We start from the raw sequence: 9,147 nt of genomic DNA, 5'->3' as shown, positions 1-9,147 counted from the left end.
GTTTGGCAATGACATAAACAATAGCCTGCTAATCAGGACTATACCAGAAACCCAGATTAGGCTACACTGCGCAAATGCTCTGATAAATTGTGGCACGTCAAATGTCCGCTAGCTGTAATATTCAAATGCGACAGCTTTTACGATCTCTTGATGAGTTTTCCCGCTCACATGGCATCCGTAACTCATTATTTTGACAAATTATGCCCAGCACAAAAATAATTTTATTTAAATACTTGAACATGTGATTTTTTTGTGCCAAGCATGAATATTACAATAGTAAATTACATTTTACGAAGTTTGTGCAATGCTAGTATGCAAGCTCACGTCAAAGAAGGCCTACTTGGAAATTATACATTGAATACCCCTATTGTTGGTGTGCGGCCTGCGGCGTCATCAAAAACTAGAAAATTGGCCCGCGAACTCAATTGAGTTTGAGACCCCTGATTTATAGGATGCGCTCAGCATGAGCATTTCAGCACTCTGAACAGTTCAGCACAAACTGACCGCTGTACAATGCGCAGCTGCTACGACGCAATGTGGTCAACAGTTTCATCACATGAAATTAGAGGCTCCTAATGTTTTCCGCCGCCAAAGAAATATTATGATACCAGCCATACACAGATGCTAGATTTTGACCGATACCGGACATTTCACCGAAAAGAAGACATTTCTAAAGTCACAGTAATTGAGGAATTCGTGTACCTGTTAGCTGATGATTTTACGGTCCGTCTGTCAAGCATATGTGGATAATACGTCGGAAGACGCAAGGTTTTGAAGAAATAAGATATTTCCGCATGAGGTCATGTCAGACGCCACGTATCTTCTGAATCTAAGAAATAAGGATTTAAGTCGAAGTGGCTTACAACAACGAAATAGCCACTCCAAGTATACTGAATTAGGACACATTTTGTAGCATGCCACTTATAAGAACCGCATTTTATGGAAGCTCAGAAGTATTCAAGTATATTATTGTCTTGCCGAGCATCTGCAACCTGTTGAGAAAGGTTGTTTGTCCCGGGAAGAAGTGATAAGTCTGAATGGCGTGTGTAACGCATCATCGGTTTTTCAAATTATCTTGTGGCCAGGCACGTTGGAGTCAAGCTCAAATGTGCTAATGAAAGGGACCAGATACCAAAATCAATAGTATATCTATGTGCTACGAGCCACCATTGCACGTGATTAATTTTGATAAGATAATCAACTGAGAACTTAGTGGCGCTCGGTGCACTTTACCTTATGGTCATAATGCTATAATTTTACCTTATGCTCATATTACTAATAACACTGGTCAACAAAATGATTTTTTTATGCAGAACATCTGAGAGCCGTTTCTGGGGTTTTTGAGGTTGCTGAATATACGATTATGACATTAGTTTTGTCAGATTGGCTCTTTGTCAGAAGATATTATACCTCTTAAAAAGCCCAAAATTACTCTATTTACCCTTAAATATTTCACTTGTTAGGAAGAAAATCGTAGTTTTATCTACTTTTATACTGCGCATGACTGGATAATTGACTATGAAGAACCCTCATGTCGTTCTCAGTCATTCTATCAGTATTACCATGACATGATGCAAAATATTTGTTTGCCACAAAAGCAGTTTGTGAAGCCTAAAAATTGTACTTTTTCACAACGGAAATACATATTCTTCTGTAGCAGTTGATCATTCTACCAAGATTAAAGAGGAGTATAAAACTATAAAATTTGTCCTTGAAAAGCTTAACTGCAATACTCAAAAGCGTCCCATTTCTCTTGACTGGTAAATGGATAATTTTTCCACTGATTCAACAAAGTGGGTATACCTAGTAACCCTATCAAACGAGAAGCTGATATATGGTATCTGTTATATTCGAATTGGGATGAAAGATTTCAATTTCACATTAGGAAGGAGTTCACTGCATGTAATTTCTCCTAAGATGTAGTAAATAAAACTTTTTAGATGATCACGGGGCAACCAACTACAAACAGTTGGTCCGAAAATTCGTTGCTGCACATTGGAATCTTGAGCACAAACATGAGCATAAAAGTTCACTTCCTGTTCAGTCATTTTGATATATTTCCTGATCATCTTGTTGATTAGCAAGAGGTTTTACGAAGACATCAGAACAACAAAAGAAAGATATTAGGGCAGACGAGATGAACAATCAATTGAACATATTGTGGCAGACCTTTGCCGGAACCTTCCGAGAAGTTGCACTAAACAGCTTACGGGCGAAAATCCTACAAAAAACAATTGTGCTTTAAGATAAACTAATAATATTATAATCCAACTGATTATTACAAATTTACAACAGGTGGTTGACGTAAAACTGATTGAATTAATGCCACGTTATTTGGGTATCTAGATAAATAGTTATATACATAACTGGAGTTTATTTGTGCACATGATATCCGTGAAAGTATGTAACTATGATAAATATATTACCCCTAAATATAGTGCTGTTGCTGTATTTTGATTTAAAAGATTCTTCTGTGTGTAAAAATAACAAGTAGATTGGATTTTTAAACTTTATAGTAGAAGTGAGCCAATTTTATATCTAGTCATTACCGCGAAAATGGGTGGTTTTGGTTAAAAGAACCCCATGGGTTATCTCCACAACACGAGCCAATTTGAAAAAACTAAGGTCATATTCGGTATCAGTGGCCTTCAGAACCCCCAAAACCACTCTTAGTTTGTCTGCCTAAAAATATGTGTTGACCAGTGTAATTGCTCTGTCTATAGTCTCAATTTCATATTTGAGAAGTCTCTCGAAAGTCATGAACTTACATGTCATCAAACTATGCATTGAGATTGCAAACATTCTGGTTTCTCTTTCTAATATTTTTTGATATGTCGATAAGACAGCCATAAAATGTTTCACTTCTATCAAGGAGGGGCTAGTCTAAAAAAAGTTACAGAATCGCTGAACTAGAGACTGAGCATTGAACAATTACTTGGACTCTGACTCGAGTCTCCACGCTATTACTCACCCTAAACCCATAACTTGACTTGGACTCGGACTCGGACCTGACTCGGTGGCAAATTGAAAATGACTCGATTTGACCCTAGTCAAAGCCAGGGTTGTAATCAAATCACAAGGCCCCGAGTCACAAGTAAATTCTACTCTTATACTTTTGACACGAGCCAAGTCGAGTCATTTCCCCTTCACCACCGAGTCAAGTCCGAATCCAAGTCAACAAGCAGAGGGTCGAGTCAGAGTCACGAGGCTGACTCCAGTCCGAGTCCAAGACATTTTGGTGACTTTTTATTTTTGAGTTCAATCCGGTTCGGTTTATACTTTTTACATCTCTATTTGAGTGGTATACAGAGGTGGTCGGTAACGAAGTAATTCTACTTTTTGACGTAGTCAAGTAGTTTTCCACTACTTGGGTACATACCCAATTAGATCTAATTTTCCGCTATCTATACTTCATGATATTGTGTGATCAACTTATTTACTTTTCGCTTTGTTCTGTTTGTCAAGTAGAAGTAGTTTATTCCTCCAACCAGAAAGACAGCCTGAGGAATTTCGGGGCTGTTTTCACGGATTATCATCATTTAATTTTCATAAAAGTTGAGTAAAGCTCGGAATTGTCGTCTCGCATCGCGCAGTTGATTAATATGATTTTACGAACGTGTCGGTGAATATAATTTAGGTAGCGGGTTGCGTGGCTCCGTTCCCACCGCATCTTCGCCCATATGAAATATTTCATCACAGATAATATGGCGCATCACACCGTTTAAAACTGTCCTTTCGCAATCTAGCATTTACCTACGATATCGTAACGCAGCAGCTCATGGCATGTCTTAATCTGGAAAAGTGGACTCTGACTTTTTCTAGGCTTTACATCTGTTTTAGCAGATCACTGTTGAAACTTTCTGGACAAGCGACATGAAATATATTTCCGTTTTTTAGAAGTAGTATTTATATTACTCTTTCAATTCCCAGTACCATACATTGAGTTCTAATTATTTTCAGTTCTTTTGTCTGGAGAACATACATGTTGAAGTATAAAAGCAAGTGTAGTAATGCCTTTATTTTCAGAAAATAAAGCTACACTATACGGCATTTCTATGATCAGCCATATTTTTTATTAACGTGTCCGACACCACTTCTCCACGTAGTTCTTCGACCTAACTACGCGCCTTATAATATGGGGGGGGGAACCATACCATGATATTTTCTAAATCGGGTGTTCGAGTAAACAGAGGATTGGTATCGCATTCCCGCATCACTGCTATCATTTTCATCCCATAATGCAGACGAATTCTTATGCTGTAGAAAATTTAAACTTCTGGGATGCATCAATATGAATCAAGCTCTGTACCTTTCGCATAGCTTAATTTGCATCTTTTGACAGTCTATGCCAGACCTGGGCAAAGGGCGGCCTGCGGAGCTATTCTGTGCGGCCCGGGAGTGGATGCTTGGAATTCAAAACATAAAACCTGCTTTTTGAATGTTGATGCGTGGACTAAAACCATAGGCTGTATCAACTGTACAGGAAATTATTTTACTTTGAAGCCTGTTAATTAATACGCCACGATTACGCTGCCTATGAACCTAGCATACGTAATCCAGATTCAAAATAAAGTCAATGTAGCAAAGTATGTGTAGCAATTAATGTCACGAGAACTCAATTTTTCCATATAGTTTACTTCAAACATTCTTTGTTGCCATTGTCACATTACGAATTATACCGTCTGTGTTTCAAATTGTTACGTGATACATTTCCAAATCCCTAATTCGTAAAACAATTCAATCAGTGCTCGCGATAACTGCATGACTCGTCATATCTATCACCCATATAGGGTGAACGGGCATGTCAGAAAAGGAAGCCGAAAGCTGAAATTCAAAGAAACTTTCGAGCACTAAATATTTGTATACTAGAGTCATAGGTGAATCCTTTAGTTTGTGCCGAGCATGTCACAGAGATTTAGGATTTTAATTAATGTAGGTCTTATGACAAAAACACGAAGACTGACAAGTTTCAGAAAAACTACAAGCTTCTCTCAACATCGTGGCTATTTAAGCTGTACAGTGCTCGAAACGCAGCGACCAAGACAATAAGCATTGTGGGCCTACTATCCCAAATACATATCAATGCAGTGGTTCTCGAACCGGGGGCGCGAAAGCATCTGAACGGGGCGCGAAACCGAGGTTAAATGGGAAAAAAAATTCGCGCTGGGTGAGATTTATCCCCCAGCTCATAGTTATTGCTCTGTACATTGTCCGACTTTGATATTCCAGAATTCTCTCATCAACAGCCATCACCTTCCATGCCATCAAACTATCCATTGGGATTGCTAGCATTCTGGTTGCTCTTTTTAATATCTCGTGATATCATGATAAGGGGGCGCGAAATTTTTCACTATCACAAAGGTGGCGTGCCTAAAAAAGTTTGAGAACCACTGTTTTAGTGTCTTAATAGTAGAACGTGGATGCGGGTTTAAATAGAGTTGAAAATGTATCATGCTTAACATTGTTTCGAATCATGACGGCAAATAGATATTTTTTAATTAAATGTCAGTTTCTCATTACCTAACATCAACACATTCACTGAGAAGCATTTATTGACAATGTAATTTAGGAATAAAATTACAATACGCTGCAGAATATAACTAACATTTTTCACTCGGCCAGCCAACGTGTTTTTTACTTCTCATTCGGCCCGCGGAAAAAATAATTGGCCACCCCTGGTCTATGCCAACGAATTACTATCGTTTCCACAACTACTTACTTACTTGAGTATATTTAAAGTCAGTCAATTCTACTTCTACTTAAAGTACATTTAGGCTGCTTTTAAAATAACTACTAGTCGTACTTGAGTAGATTTTTGTATCGTTACTCCTACTTCTACTTGAGTAGCTTTCTTGACTACTTTGACCACCTCTGTTGATATAGAATGTATCGCATTCATAATATACTAAATTTCCTAACGTTACACAGTTACTGGCGCTATACTACAAAAATCAGTACTGATAGACGAAATACCATTATTGTGGTAGCTTACTATTGTTCGTCATTGTAATGAAATACCTGTCTTGGACTTTCGAGTCTCGAGTCAAATGACTTGGTCGAGTCGTTGTTCATGGTATATTCATGTATTCATGGTGTTTGTCGACTACAATGGTCAGTTACACCTGTCCGATATTCCCTATTTTTTATTCCGTAACTGCATATTTGTAGCACGGCCCACTTCTGGACTTTTGTAATACACCGCTCACGCAGATGAGATGGCGAGGATGAGCCTAAATAAACCTCTAACATTTTGGTAGGAATTTTGGAGTCGACCTCAGTCTGCCTCGAACCCACAAACCATTGGTGTTATAGTGGTGGATTTATACCACTATATGCCGTCTCGCCACGACTTGGTCGAGTACGCAACGACTCTAGTTCAAGTCCGGTTAATTCAAAAATTGACTCGAGTCATTACAACCCTGGTAAAATCTATAAAAGTAAAATTGACCTGTGTCTCGAAACGTTGTGACTTGGTTACAACCGTACTAATAATTTATGTGTTAAGTCTCGCAGATCTTGTATAAAAGTTTGTATATTTTACCAAAGATTGTTTTTCATTCTTTAAACGGAATTTTCGCTGTATTTTTAACGGATCCTCGACACACCACACTCTTAGAAATATTCGTAGATTTACCCAAATTATACCGGTAAATTAGTCCCGTCAGTTATATTAACGGTAAATGCCCGTTAATTTAATATACGGGCACGTCAAAAGTAAATTTACTTGTTTTTAAAGGTTAAAAAAATTACACATTAAGTTCGTAGAAGCAATTTACGGGATAACCAGTATTTCAGATTTACTTTCTGATTTGTAAAAGCAATTTACTGGATAATCAGTATTCCGGATTTACTTTTGCATTCGTAAAAGCGATTTACTGGATAATCATTATTTGCAACATTGCTATCGTACTTACAATTCGATCATTTCACACGCTTACGGTATTATTATGGACATATATTTGTGATTTTCGTCATTACATCATGTTTCAATCATCAAGCAAATTACGACATCGATGGCCGTGCTGAATGCTAATCGGTGAATGGTATCCGAACATTTGGGCATTGCAGATACTGATACCATCGTTTATATCGATTTATAAATAGTATCCTTTGATACATCAAGGTCTAGCAACAGTAGTATGCCACGCGAATTCGGTATATTATGTAGTTTTACTGCAGGTATGATCTTTTGCGTAATTATCTGTTGGACCAGTTCTGCCACCATTGTAGACTCCTTAACGCATGTATGATGCAAACTATATATCGAAACACTGGAGCTAGCGTATAGCCGCCATGCTCCTTTGCCATTGCGACGAGAGTAGTAGACGTCCTTTACCTTTTTTCCGCGAATGGTCTTATGAATTGTTTGATCATGAATTCGTAGCTGCTCGAGCGAACAGTACATTGTGACGTCATACATATTCCAGACATAGTGGCGTCAGACGTCAGACATATCTGAGCCTTAGCACGTGCGGCTGAATGTTCCGAGATAGATATTATATCGACGCGATGTTTTCGTATTGGATAATAACAAGATGCGTTGCTGTAAGATATTGAGGGTTTCGAAGCCACAGCTTAACTCTAGCTTTAGAATATTGCAGGTGTTGATAGCAGAGATTGTAGGTATAGCAGTATCCGAGCTCAAATCTGGCAAGTTATTCACAGTCCTGTTTCTGAAGACGTATGTATTTTCGTTACAGTTTACTGGTGAACAGAAGCGATGGCTTATAAGAATCTATTACATTTTCTGACATTGAACTACACGAAAATGGAAGCGGTATGGCATTATGAATCATGACGTCGAATGCTTATGTGATAGAAAGGGATCATTTCGCCTCTCGCTTCTAGCACGATGCCGTGCGAAATACATTGGACGTGCGATGCAAAGGAATATTGCCAGAAAAGTTTGCAATCACGCTGGAAAAGATGATTCGGGTACGAAGTCCTAGGCCATGGGTATCCGTATCAAACTCAACTTGCGTCGCTGGCCGGATTCAAACTTTCAAACCGTTCGCGGGCCGGATCAGTCAAATCATTCGAAAATGTTACGGTACATCAAAACACCCGACCTTACTTTTCGCTTGAATAGTTTATTATCAATCCTGTATACATTTTGCTATATTGCATAACATTCACGATCATATCATATGGATATATTCTAGCAGCGCCTTTACTCGCAAACAACGGAATTTTGGCAAAAATTCAAAGATTGATCGTTTGAATTCAACCGCTGAAACACTGACTCTAACGACGGAATAAGCTGACATATTTGTATGCTTCCTTTGTTTTATTCGTAATCTGCCGTTAACTCATCGTATGCGCTTTGAAGAACACAAGTGATTTAATGGTAAACGCAGACGTTAGAATTTGGCTCATTATTAATCGTCATTCGAGTTTCTCTGTCTGTCTGGGGCCTTTGAGTAGAAGTGATACAGCAGTGGGACCAAATATATTTGAATTGTATTTTTTATAACTATTATATTCTCCATGCGACATGCATATAACAGTTTTTTTTCACTTCACGAATAACTACTTTTTGGCACATTTCTTCATAAAAATATGAACTCAGTGTGCACTTTTTAGAGTTTTGGGAATTGGATGTCAGTATCACCAACTTGTTCCCGATGGTGACTAGAGTAAAACTATAACACCACTGTCGGATAATTATATCACGGTCTATGATCTTGACATTTGTGGACTTGCGGGAAGTATTTCTTACAATAATATCTCAACATTTGTTAGAAAATGCGCTGGGTAATACAGGGGTTTTTCAAACTACTCAGAATTGCTTCGTAGGCCGCATGCGGCCTGCTGGCCTTATGTTCGAAACCGCTATCCTAGGCCATCATTATTCGAGAAATTGACAAGAATATGAAAAGTCGCAGTATGTCATACTATAGCGTCTCAAAGTTTTCAAATTGTAACTGTGTTGATGACAGCATAATCTTTGTTCAGATTATAGAAGAACCTACAAAAGAGCATGGCCCAAAGTACAGTCCTTCAACTGCTGCTGAAGTTTTGATGAAGCGCTCTTCATTCAGGCAGTTGCTGACTGATGATCTCCACAAGAAAGACTGGATTTTCGTCATTATCCACACTTACTTTTTTTTACGTGTTCCCGCACCAAATAAACCTGATTCAAATTTA

At 38.3% G+C, this 9,147-nt stretch overlaps 1 long non-coding RNA gene across 1 annotated transcript; it reads left to right on the top strand.

Moving 5' to 3' along the window:
- Positions 1–6,622: 6,622 nt before the first annotated feature.
- On the top strand, positions 6,623–9,147 carry LOC145447407 (uncharacterized). Its single transcript, XR_013917554.1, has 2 exons — positions 6,623–7,935; positions 8,956–9,147. It is a non-coding gene; the product is annotated as an uncharacterized LOC145447407 (long non-coding RNA).

This window comes from Botryllus schlosseri, chromosome 9 (assembly GCF_051294905.1).
Source record: "Botryllus schlosseri isolate E-star chromosome 9, Bs_hap1, whole genome shotgun sequence".
NCBI lineage: Eukaryota > Metazoa > Chordata > Ascidiacea > Stolidobranchia > Styelidae > Botryllus > Botryllus schlosseri.
The sequence above is the reverse complement of the archived record's forward strand: the minus strand, read 5'-3'. Positions and strand labels throughout refer to the sequence as shown.